Below are 13,886 nucleotides of genomic sequence, written 5' to 3' on the forward strand. Positions count from 1 at the left end.
TGAACGATGTAAAAAAAAGAAGATATATCAAAATTTGAATTTAACTATAATGAGTATTATGGTATCTGTTCAGTGCACATTTACCTATAAGTATGGCTAACCACTTATAATTCAGTAACTGTAATTTCTTTTTCCAAAATAACCAATTATAATAAACAGAACGACTCATAGAAACAGTGGCGGCTCGTGCATGGAGCTGTGGGACTGCAGCACCCCCAAGTTATTTCTACACAATATTAATGATAAAATTAAAAATAATACGTTTGTTTTTTTTTATTATTATTATTTTATTTTTTTCTATGTGTACATTATAAAATCATTAAGTTTAATGTCGGTATCTCCAAATTCATATAAAAACAAAAATAAAACTTGCTTGGAGCCCTATTTTCTTACAATAAATCTCCACTTTATGTCGATCTTTACCGGCATAGGATTAGCCAAGCTTATTTGCTCTTTTTATAATAAAATGCAAGTTGTTAAAATATTTGTCAATAAAATTTTGTATCTTTAAATATGTTTGCTTGTTTGCTCACTATATAAAAATGTAAACTTTTTTATTTTGTATTTTATTTACAAATACTTTTTGTTATAAATACATTTTTAAAAATAATTTTTGTAAATAAACCTGTTATTAAATAAAACGCTATTTTCAAATAGTAAACTCCTTAATTAACCATCGTAGGGAGGAAAGTAAATTTAAAAAATTTTCTTTTTTGTTTTTATAAAAAAAATAAGTTATTAAAAAATTGTAAATAATATATATTTAAAAAAAATGTTTTTCGTTTGTTTGCAAAAAAAACAAAAACAAACAAAAAAACAAAAAAAACGCAAACTTTTATTTAATCTGAAAAGTTTAAAAGGAATAAATGTATATATTATTTTTTATTATTCTGTAAAGTGTACATAATTTAAAAAATATTTTTAATAAAGAAGTTTTTGCTTATTATCCATTTCTGATTGATTATTTGTCTTTGTTATATACTTGAATATTTATTTGAATGTTTGTTTATTATTTGATTAGATATTTATTTATATATTCGAATTTCTTTTACACGATATTAAAAAAAAATACGTAAAATTTTTGAAGCAGCACCCCCACTAATCTAAGGCACGAGCCACCACTGCATAGAAATCTATCTATATTCTTTTTTCATTTTAATATACTTTCATAGAAATGTTTCTGTTATGTAAAAAAAAACCCCAAAAAAACAAACAAAATATTTTCTTTACGTCACAAGTGTCCCGCTCATACATGGATTCCATAGCTAATACAACATACTGACCCAACGGGTCACGGGTAGTCTAGTTAATTATTAAGTATGCTATTTATTAATGCATTAATATCATTATAATACATTATATCATTAAACATAATATTGTTATAGACGATGCAACAGAAATACCTCCAACATTTAAAACTTTCAACTTTTAGTTTCTAACGAACTTATGCAAGTGCCAACGATGTTTTAATTTAGCAAATAAATTGCCATTTTTTGCAGATACCCTCATCAAGCAATATAGTTTAGACTAGTGCACATCGTGATTTTTTTGTAGAAATGTTTTTGAAAACTTGTGAAGCTTTAACTGCAACAAGCTTTCTGAGTTCATTACAAGTTAGGACGGTATGATGCTGTTCCAGATAGAATACCAATAGAGCTATGGGTTGCAAATTTCAGAGCTACAAGTTCGGCACTTAAAAGAAAGCTACCTGGAAGGGCTCGATGCGCTTGAACACCAGACAGTATTCGAGCTGTGAGACTTTCTGTTACTCGGTCTCCTACACGTTCAGCTAGCAAACATGTTTTAGCATTGGGGTTGTCTGATCGAACAGTCAGAAGAATTCTAAATACGGATGTGCAGTTTCATCCAAACAAATTGATAATTGCTCAGAAATTGCACGAGCACGACTGAGAAGATCGCGTGTCCAAATGTGGGAGATATTTCTGCTGCACACTGACATATATACTAGCAGTTCAGCCTGCTTTGCTCGGGCCCTATGTACTGTTCATAGCTTGCTCTACATGTAAATACACTTTATGTAAGATGTCAAATGTTTAGACCAAAATTTGTCTGAGTAATTTCGTAGAGACCGCACAGATCAATTTTTTAAAACTTTGACCCCAATTTTGACCCCCCTTAACATTTTTTATTTTGGTCTCAAATCAAAATACAAAGTTTTACCAATGTCCAAGTTACTGACATCTAAAATTTCAAGTCTTCAGACCCAAAATTGGCGAAGGAATTCGGTAGAATCTGCAAAGGTCAACACTTTCAACTTTGACCTTTTGGCAGCCAAAATTTCCCCCTGAATACTGTCTGAATACTAAAATGTATGCGTTTTTCTGCATTGAACCGGATGTTTTTTCGAGCCTTACCAACAACAGCAGATTATCTTTAATGTTTAGAACATCGTTTGCAATCTTTATTTTTTTATTTTCCGCATTAATGAAGTTATGATAAACTTCGTATATCATTTTGGTACTCATTGATCCGTGCTGAAATACCGTTATTATTTAAAAAGCCATTCTTAACATGGGGAGGGGAGGGTGTTTTGTGCCTATTATGTACCTTACCCTTACAATTGAATAAAAAAAAAAACATAAAAAAACTTTAATTAAACTTGGAAATACGATTTAAAAAATAGCGCGGATCAATAAGTGCATCAGCACCATCCTTTTTATGAACGTCTGACGGGAATGTAAAAAAAAACAACGTTTTTATTGCAAACGCTTTAGACAAAACGAAATCAGATTGCGTGTAAAAGGGTTGTTTGCTTTTTGTCTCTAAAAGGAAAAAATATTCATAAACGTTCGTTGTTCAAGTAGAAAAATATCTTTATACTATCAGTAAACAGGAATAATAAAAGCCAACAAATTTGTACAAATGAGCGGCTGATAAATTTAAATCAAAACCAACAACAGTAAAATATTTAACCGAAGAAATTTAAGTAGATAAGCCAACAAGAAGCCAACAAAAGAAAAAAAAAATGGGACAAAGATAAAAAATATAACAAATAAATGTTGTCAAAGGCAAGATAAATTCTACCTACCTGGGTAAAGTTTTTGTGTTTGAACGTATTTTAAACTTTTATTCGGTTCGAAAAATAAGTGGTGCAGAGTTTGGTAAGTTAAACCGACAAGAATATGCCGTCTTCGGAGTGTCAATGATGGCTCAAAAGTTAAAAAAAAAAACGAAATATTAAAACCGATAGAAATCCACCCAATAAATGACGCCGGATAAAACGAGATGGATGGCAGGGGAAGCGACTCCACCTTTCTAAAAAACACAATAGTTACTCGTAAGAGGTGGGGGGGGGGCAATAATAGACGAACTATTCGAATGTTCTCTTTGGTTCCAGCGTACAAATTTTGATTTTCATTTTAGAAACTAAATAAAAAGTTAGACATGTATCAGTGCTGGAAATCTCTCTATAAAAAAAAAAAGAAAACCATGCATAACGATGTTTAGTATTTTTTCTTTTAGAAATTGAATTTATTAATGAAAATCATAAATAATTAAAATTTTACTTATTTCAAATGAAAGATAGGTATTTTCTGATATTTCCTAGCCAATCATTTTTACTGATTCTTCGAAGAAATCGCATTGATTTTACTCAATCGGATCAAGTTTTTGAGCTATAGTTGCATGTCGTTTTTGTGCGCATGTGTAGAGCATTTTATAAGTTGGTGAGAGTAAAATATGTTTTGATTGGAACTGATTATTTGAATGACAAAAAAAAAATTCAGGTCCGATAGTTCTACGTGATTATGTCAAAAAGGGACCAGCTTGAAGTCATTAAACCTCGAAATCTTCAAAAAAAAAAAAAAAAAAAGAAAGAAAAAAAGATGGTGCTCAGCATTCTGTGCGGTAAGAATTGATGCCTTGCAACCTCTTTCCTACAGAAGAGACGTTGCGAGCCTGTCTCTGATCTATCGTTATTTTCATGATAAATGCTTGTCTGAGCTCCAATCTATAGTCCTTCCTTGCCAAACTTTCTCAAAAACACTCGACTAGCTACAACCACTATAATACAATTTCCTCCACTCTCTACCTATGCCTAAATCTAAATGCAGATTCCATGAACAAAGCTTTCCTAGAACTGCCCGTCCGTGGAACACTTTTCCACCAGCCTGCATCTTACAATATTAAAGTCCAATGTTAACAACTTCTCATTGAGCTGTCCCCTTTAAATAATCCAAAATTTACTCAATCTACACCATTAACGATTGCTGCCCGACCATCTTACATTTATTAACCATTATCCTCAAGTAGCCTTCGGAGCTTGAAAAGTGGTAATTCCCTTGTAAAAAAATAATTAAAAATATTTCAGAATGAATCCAACAGAGTTAGGATTTCATTTTGATTTACAAATCTTAACAAGGAAGGCGATGTTAATGAACACCGAATCTCGCACAGAATATTTTAGTGAAACGAATATTGCACGGCATAAAGTATGTAATCGATTACAATTTTATGTTTCTATCTAAAGCATCACAGACTGATCGATTGGCTAGATGCATTACTATTTAGGTCTGAATTGGCAAATATAACTAGTTTAATAGATTAGTATCGAAAGTGGCCCAATTTCTCTGCAACCTCTTTCTCACTAAAGAGACGTTGCGAGCCTGTTTTTGGTTTATCGTTATTTTACTGGCAAAATGTTCGCCAGAGCTTCAATCTACAGTCTCCCTTGCCAAACTTTCACAAAAAGCACTCGACTAACTACAACAACTATCAACTTGTTCTATATGTGCCTAAATACAAACGCAAGTTTCATGAACAAATCTTTTCTTGAACTGTCTGTCGATGGCGCTCTGTTCCGCTAATCTGCTTTCCACCTGCCTACAACTTGGCAGTCTTGAAGCATACAAATGCTTGTTGGGACAATCCTTAAAGATTTTTACATTTAACACAACGTCTATGATGGTGCACTCAATAAATTTTATCCTCAAGTAACCCTGGAGCCTTGATAAGTGGTGACTCCCTTAGGAAATAATTATTTCGATTGTTTCAAACCTTCGTTAATAACATTTTTCATGTCACTTAATGTTTTTTGTGTGTGTTGCATTTTTATTCTCCAACAGATATCAACCTTCGACTAATACAGAAATTATTTCCATTATGCACAAGTATTTAAATTAGTTTTGGGACGATTATTACAATCGGAACATTTTTGAAATATCGGAGTTTCTATATTTTAATCTTTGAAACACTAGCAGACTTCCATTTTGAAAACGGCATCAACAAAATCATCAGTATACATTTTAAATAACAAAAAGATGAAATAATTTAAAACAGGCATGACTATCATATACAGTAGATCCCCGGGATACGGCATTCATCCGTTCCGGGTTTGGAGACTCATTATTATTTAAAATTATTGTTTAAGGGATTAATTAGATTATCTGAAATTATTTGTTACATGAAGAACAGTTGTATTTCTGAGGGTGTGTCCAACTTAAACCTAGAAACCGCAAAAGATATTTCGATTCCGTATAATTTCAAGCTATTTATTGTAAGAACGGTACAGGAGAACCCCGTGATACGGCATTAACCCGTTCCGTTATTCATAATTATTGTTTATTGTATTAATTAAATTATCTAAAATTATTTGTTACTGTTGTATCGTGGAACAACAGTGAAAATAAGAACAATCAAGTCGAGGTTCGGTTAAGGAACAAGTGTATTAACAATAATGTACAAAGAATTTTACAAAGTGTTGGAATTACTAGCGCTATTTATAGCGCTAATCGGTGTAAATTCCTCTGCTTAAGGAAGGCCGGTATAACACTCCCTTTGAAAATATCCCGTCTGGAATTAATAACGTTTCTGTTTTGGGTTCACCTTAATCAATTCTGTTGATTTCCGTTTTCTGTTTCATCTTCTGTTCTCCGGAGCTTTCTCTGGTATGGTCACCTGAAAAGTATCAAACACTGTGTCATAGTGCGATTTGGTCACCTCACTGTTCAAGTATCTTTTCCGAATTTGATTAGTGTGACGCTTGTGCATGAAGTCTGGTTCCTTAATCATGTAGACCATGTTGCCTATTTGTTTCTCAACAATGCCGGGCTCCCAGAAAGTCTTATTATTTTTGTGAATCTTGTAGAAGAATCTTTCGCCAACTTTATACCGTTTCTTTGTTATCGTTTTTTTTTTTTTTTTTTTTTTTTTTTTTAATTTTTTTTTTTAGGTTTGGCCTATCCTGGTTTGGTAACAACTTGTGAAAAATCGATCTAACCTTGCCTCCGAACATAACCTCAGTAGGTGTCTTCGACATTTCGAAGTGACTCTGTAGACTTGTAAAAACTGTTGGATTGACTTATCTATCGGCGACCCACTAGCTTTTTTTAGAGCTCTTTTGAATGTGTCAACGAATTTCTCTGCTTTTCCATTACCTCTTCGGTGGTATGGCGGAATGGTTATATGCTCGATTAGATGATCCTCGCAAAAATGTTTAAATTCGGTAAACGTAAATTGCGTTCCATTGTCTGTAACAATGCAGTCTACTACTACCGAGCGAATAGTTTATACAGGAAGTTGATAGTTACCTCGGATGTGGGATTCTTACATTTTAATACTTCCGGCTGTCTACAACAATGAGATAGTAGAACCCATCTAGCGGTCCTGCAAAATCTAAATGAATCCTAGACCAAGGTCGGTCCGGTTTTGCCTATGATCCGAATTGAGTCGGAGGAGCTTTCATAGCTAAGGCGCATCCTCTACACTCCTTGATTTTTCCTTCTAGAGAAAAAGGTCTAAGAGGCTTGCAACTATTTGCAAAGAACTTTGCAGCTAATTCTACCCTATGCGACGAAGGCCATCAACTCCTCATATTTCCTCCTATAACACAGAACAAGCTAGGTAACATACAAATATCCGTGCATGAGGTCGCCAAGCTAATAAAGAACCTAGATTCCAGTAAAGCAACTGGCCCTGATGGCCTCCCAATTATAGTGTTAAAAAAGCTTCAACCAGAACTTGCTCCCATACTTACGAAACTATTTAAGCGCTGCCTTAAGAAGTGCTTTCCGACTCCCTGGAAAACCTCATCAGTTTGCCCTGTATTTAAGAATTCAGGTGTGATGGATGGCTCTCGTCTGGGTGAGGCCCCGTGTTTTGACAAGCTTCTGGGTTTGACCTTTACTCCTGATCTGAAATGGAACACGTACATCAAGTCTGTTGCCAAGGTCGCTGGAAAGATAGTGGGATCCTTCTACCGCTCCAGAAGATATCTCACTACTGATGCAATTCTCTATCTATATAAAAGCCAAGTACGTCCAAGGATGGAATACTGTTGCCATATCTGGGCAGGAGCAGCCAAAAACAGCCTATCATGTCTTGACAGAGTACAAAATAGACTTCGTGGCTTAGTGGGGGATGCCCTTTTCTCTACCCTGCAACCTCTCTCCCACAGAAGAGACGTTGCGAGCCTATCTTTGTTTTATCGTTATTTTCATGGCAGGTGCTCGTCTGAACTCCAATCTCTGGTCCCCCCTCGCCAATCTTTCACGAAAAACACCTGTCTAGCTGAATCCACTGTTAAAGATTTCCCCCACTCTATATCTGTGCCTAAATCAAAACGCGGATTCCATGAACAAAGCTTCTTTCTTAGAACTGCACGCCTGTGGAACTCTGTTCCGTCTGCCTGCTTCCCTCCGGACTACAACTTGAATGTCTTCAAGTCCAATGTTAACAAATTCCTAATAAACCACCCCCTTAATTAAACACTTCATCAAATCTCCACACTAACGTAATGTACTTGCAATAACCCTTATCCCTGAGTGGCTTCCGGGCCTTGATAAGTGGTGATCACTGTGTAAAAAAAAAAAAAAAAAAAAAAAAAAGAAAAATATTGACCGGGTCTATCGGGCACACGGGTGGGTTCGCGAACAATCTGAATGAGGTCATAAGCAATGGCAAAATCATGACAAAACCTCCCCTCATCATCTGTCTTATTTGAATGGGTCAGCCATTCCACGTTATGGACGTTGAAGTCACCACAGATGTGGATGTTAGCCGAGGGATGTGAAGATAGTATGTGGTCTATTTTCTCAAATATGCTCTTAAAGATAGTAACTCCGCTGTTGTGGGGCCTATAGAGGGCAAATATAAATGCAGTGGTGTTAGCAAGTGCAACCCTGAAGCACATATAGGGTAAATTAGGATCTTCTCTAGAGATATCCCTGCCACACGGGAAGCCATCCTTAATGTAGGCACATATTCCATGCCCATGGCGATCTTGGGTGTCAGATTTAGCTGTTAAATTAGAGTATCCGTTAATTATGAACTCATCTAGGGAAGTGGTCGGCCCTATTCCAGTTTCACTTAGAAATAATATGTCCGGTTTCGTCTCCTGTAATCGATAACCCATCTGCATGACCAAATTTGTTAGATGGTACATACTCCATTTGAAAATTGTAATTCAGAAGTATGGTACCCAATCTTTGGAATCTATTCGCCGTATGTTATGGTAGCCCCTTTTTCGATCCGAAAATCGTTAATAATCGTTTGTGGTCTGTTTGTAACAGAAATTGCCTACCGTGCAGGAAACAATGAAATTTCTTTATCGCGAATATAATGCTTAGCGCCTCTTTTTCAATTTGCGAGTAGCTCTTTTCGGCTGGCAAAAGTGATCGGGATGAATTTGCTAAGAGTTTCACTTTTCCATCATCCATTTTGTGTAAAATGCATGCTCCTATACCATAGGAGCTGACATCGCTTGCAACTATAATTTCACGCTTGGGACTATAATGTGCCAGAAACAAGTCAGACGTTAAAGTCTCTTTAAGTTCCCCAAATGCTTCTTTGCACTCTTGCGTCCAGACCCATTTTTGGTCTTTCCTGAACAGTTCATTTAAAGGCGACCTTAGTTTATGCATATTTGGCACAAATACATTGTAGTAATTTGCCAAACCTAAAAAACTTTGTTGTACTTACCAACAAAACAAATGCCCACGTGTTTGTGCCTTGTATAGGCATGCGCGACAACAAAACTTGGGTTTTTACAAGCGGAAGTCTCGAGGTTGTCCGGAATCTACAGGCGCATGTGCAAGAGGAGGAATTGAGATAGTGGTATAAAAGGCAGGTCGAGTGAGAAGGTTGTTGTTGTTGTTGTTGTTGTCATTGGACGTTACAGTGACGCGTGCGTTAGCAGGTGATTAAGAGGCTGTTTTTTTTGTGTGTCAAGTCGTGCACCTCTGTGAAAGTGAAGGTCATAAGCTATTTCGCCTATTTCGTTTTGTCTCTTTTCCTGGACAACTATGGCTGGGGCAAAGTTTGATTTAAAGCTGATACCCGAATTTGACGGATCCGCTTCTGTTGTCGACTGGGTCGAAAGGGTTGAGCTGACCTGCAACCTCTGTGAAGTAAAGGGGGTGCATACCGTGATTCCCCTGAGATTGGCTGGAGGCGCCCTAAGTGTATATCAGCAACTTAGTGCCGTGGAGAAGGCTGATGTTATGTGTATAAAAAAATGCTTTATACAAGGCATTTGCCATGGATCCCTGCACGGCCTACGAAACATTTGCCTCTAGGAAGCTCATGCCAGGAGAAACCGTGGACGTCTTCTTCGCGAAGCTGAATAAACTTGCAGTTCTATTTGCCAATGGAGTGTCAAAGCAAACACTGGTGTATGCGTTTGTGGCCGGCCTTCTCACCCATGTTAAGCAACTGTTGAGAGCTTTCACCAGCGTATCCGTAACGCCCATGGAACATTTGTTAGAACGCGCTCGAGCCATTATCAGAGATGAGGAGGACCTGAGGGAACCGGTTGTAATGATGGCGCAGGCAGCCAAGACTAATGCTGAAAAGAGTCCCAGTTTGAGACCCACGACCAATGGGAGATGTTTCTGCTGCGGCCAGCAAGGCCATTTCGCAAGAAGTTGTACTAACAAGGGGCGGGGGCGCCCGCGCTCTTTCCAATGTGGTAGTTATGGACATTTATCTCAAAATTGTGCGGGAAATGCATCAGGGGGCAGGACGTCAGCGCCGCCCTGTTCCCCGGACAAGACTTAATTGAGGCGCAACCGACAATAAATGTGTACGTGGACCAAGTGCCTTGTTCAGCTCTTCTCGACTCCGGGTGCTCACACACCATCATGAGTGTCAAGTTGTGTCGAAACTGGACAAAGCAGAACATCAAAGTAACCACAATAGGTGGCAATACGCAAGCTTGCTGTGGAGCCGGAACTGTCAAAGTCCACACAGACTCTGGTGTGGCCGCAGACATTAATGTGCTGCTGATGCGAGGGGATTTGCTGGGATTCGATGTACTGTTGGGATATGATGCTATTAAGGCACTGGGGGGAGTGGTTATCAGAAGAGATGGGACTGTGTGATTTTTGGAAACGCCAGTGTGTGCTGCAGTTCCCATTGATCGGCCTGATTTTAAGGTGGACTACGACCCTCACCAAAAAGCATGGACTGCATCGTGGAAGTGGACAGAAGGAAGGGCGCCAACCAAACCCAAGAATAGCATTGCAGATTACTCGATACCCGACAAGGCCCGTAATGAATACGAGAAGGAACTTGAGGCATGGATCCAGGATGGTTGGCTGATCCCCTACCCCAACAAGCTGGGACCACCCAAGGGTCTGATTCCCTTAATGGTGGTAGTCCAGCATAACAAATCAAAAGTTCCTCCGGTGCTGAACTATCGTGAACTTAATAGATACATTGAGACGTACACTGCCGATGCTGACGTGTGCGCCAGCAAGCTGAGAGAATGGTGCCAGAAGGGCTCCAATGTGTCTATAGTAGACTTGTGGAAGGCTTATTTGCAGGTGCGAGTGCATGAGACATTGTGGCCATTCCAGACAGTGTGGTTCCGGGGTCAGAGATACTGCCTTACTTGACTTGGCTTTGGGCTGAATGTGGCACCGCAAATCATGAAGACCATCGTAAATGCAGTGTTGTCCCAGGAAAAGACCACTGAGGACCCAACATCGGCCTATATTGACGATGTGTACGTCAATGAAGATGTACAATCTGCGTCGCATGTCAGAGAAAAGTTAGCTCAATTCGGGTTGGAGTGCAAGGATCCCGAACATCTGAGGGATGGAGCACGGGTATTAGGATTGGACGTTTGCGGGAAAGACGGTACCTTATGATGGAGGCATGGCAGTGAGATTCCAAACATCCCTGATGTTATTACGCAGCGGACTATTTTTTCCTTGTGTGGGAAACTTATTGGTCACTTACCAGCATGTGGCTGGCTTCGAGCAGCTGTGGGCGTCATCAAACGCAGGGCAAGTTTAGTAACTACAGGTTGGGATGATGTATCTGATGATGCTCTTCTAACTCTGATTACGACAAAAACCCTAGAGAGAGTTAACAAGGAGGACCCTGCCCGTGGAGAATGGTGTGTCGATGGGGATACTGAATGTGTGGGTTGACGCTAGTTCTTTGGCATTGGGAGTGTTATTGGAACAGCATGGAAATGTAATTGAAGATGCGTGCTGGCTGTGACCCATGAATGATGCTCAACACATCAACCTGGTGGAACTAGATGCTGTTGTGAAGGGTTTAAATCTGTCACTGCAATGGCAGTCAAAGAAGTTACACTTGTACACGGATTCTCTCTGCGTCTACCACTGGGTGTCCAATACTCTTTCGGGACGAACGAGAGTCCGCACTAAGGCAGCCAGTGAGATGTTAATCCGGCAGAGGCTAAACACCCTGAAGAGTCTGGTATCAGAGTATGACCTGTCGGTGAGTGTAATGCTCGTGGCATCACACTGTAATCGTGCAGACCAACTAACCCGTGTGCCTCACAAATGGTATGAAGCTGTGAAGACAGGCGTGGAGTTCACTGCTCGATCTTGCGCAGTTGGCGCGATTAGCTCATGCCAAATACAAAGAATTCATGCGCAGAGTGGACATCCAGGTATCAAAAGAACTTTGTATTTTGCGAGGCGTGTGGACCCGGCAGTGACAAGGGCGGATGTCAGGCAGATCATCAAGCACTGTGAGGCATGCCAGTCTATTGATCCTGCACCTGAGCAATGGCAGAAGGGGCGATTGGAAGTTGAGCATGTGTGGCAACGATTAGCGATGGATATTACCCATTACAGTGGTAAGCCCTTTCTAACCCTTATCGACTGTGGACCCGCTCGTTTTGCGGTGTGGCGGCAAATGACCAGGCAGGACTCAGCGAATGTTGTCTGCCAACTGTCATCTATCTTTTCTGAGCGAGGTGCACCGGAAGAGATATTGACGGACAACGATGCTGTTTTTTGTAGCCACCAAGTTCGGCAGTTGTTGAATGAGTGGGGTGTCCGACTACGACTGCGATGTGCTCATGTGCCATCAGAGAATGGCATTGCTGAGAGGAGCCATCGCAGCATCAAGAGAATTGCTGCCAGAAAGCAATGCACTATTATGGAGGCCACGTATTGGTATAACATCACACCAAAGGATGGGAAGACACTAACAACAGCACCGGCCAATGCCATACACAAATACCGTGTTAGGATAAAGGGCATTGACACTGACGATCCAATCGACGAGGAGAGTCATGACAAATACAAGGTAGGGGATCCAGTTTGGGTTAGACCCCCTGGAAACCGGTGCACCACCAAGTTCAAGTGAGGACGAATATCTGGAGTGGTCAGCCAGCAGTCGGTTCTTGTTGATGGAACCCCACGCCATGCACGCGATCTTCGCCCAGCTAGTGAAGTACATCCCACAACTACAGAGAGCGATGAATCATCAGATGATGAGCTGCTGATGAGTGAGGTCACCGAGCAAGAGCTGTAGTTCGTCTGATCAGGCAGGATCAGAACCAGAACCAGAACCACACCCAGAACCAGAACCAGAACCCGAGATTGTAAATACCACCCTTCGCAGAAGCCAACGAACTAAGAGGCCACCGCTGGAGTGCACTCTATGTGATCATCAGATCAAGGGGGAGTGTAGTACTTACCAACAAAACAAACGCCCACGTGTTTGTGCCTTGTATAGGCATGCGCGACAACAAAACTTGAGTTTTTATAAGCAGAAGTCTCGAGGTTGTCAGGAATCTACAGGCGCATGCGCAAGAGGAGGGATTGAGATAGTGGTATAAAAGGCAGGTCGAGTGAGAAGGTTGTTGTTGTTGTTGTTGTCATTGGACGTTACAGTGACGCGTGCGTTAGCAGGTGATTAAGAGGCTGTTTTTTTTGTGTGTCAAGTCGCGCACCTTGGTGAAGGTCGTAAACTTTGTAAAGACGCAATATTTTCTGGAGCAGGTATATTCTTTATTGCATTCGATCTATCTGGATCCGGCCTTCTTCCATGTTTATCGATGATTTGCCCCAAGTGTTTTATTTTCTCCATGAAAAACGTACATTTTTCCTGTTTTACTTTAAATCCATAATCCTGGATCCTTTTGAATACTTGGTTTACATGAGCTTTGTGTTGTTCTTTGCTAGCGCTTTTCATTAACACATCGTCCAGGTATCCTACTGCGAAATCGAACCCATTTAACATAATGTCCATAATTTGCTGAAAAATCGCATGGCGACTTTGACCCTAAAAGGAAATCTGTTAAACTTGTACAATCCCTTATGGGTATTAATACATAGCAGCTTTAAACACTCCTCATCGACTGGAACTTGTAAGTACGCATCAATGAGGTCGATTTGAGAAAAATATTTCCCTCCACTCAGTTTCGCAAATATCTCTTCAGGGCTCGGAAGAGGATAATGGTGATCTTGTAATGCCCTGTTTAAGCCTGTCGCGAAGTCAGCGCAAACCCGAATCTCCTTACTTTTCTTTTTGACGTAAACCGTTGGTGCAGCCCACTCTCTGTGATCAATATTTCCGATGACACACATGTTTTCGAGTCTTTCCAATTCACCGCATATCTGTTCTATAGCGGCATATGGAACATTTCTTTTTTTTCTGAA

The sequence above is a fragment of the Euprymna scolopes genome, chromosome 5 (assembly GCF_053919585.1).
Source record: "Euprymna scolopes isolate OS-2025 chromosome 5, ASM5391958v1, whole genome shotgun sequence".
Classification (NCBI taxonomy): domain Eukaryota; kingdom Metazoa; phylum Mollusca; class Cephalopoda; order Sepiida; family Sepiolidae; genus Euprymna; species Euprymna scolopes.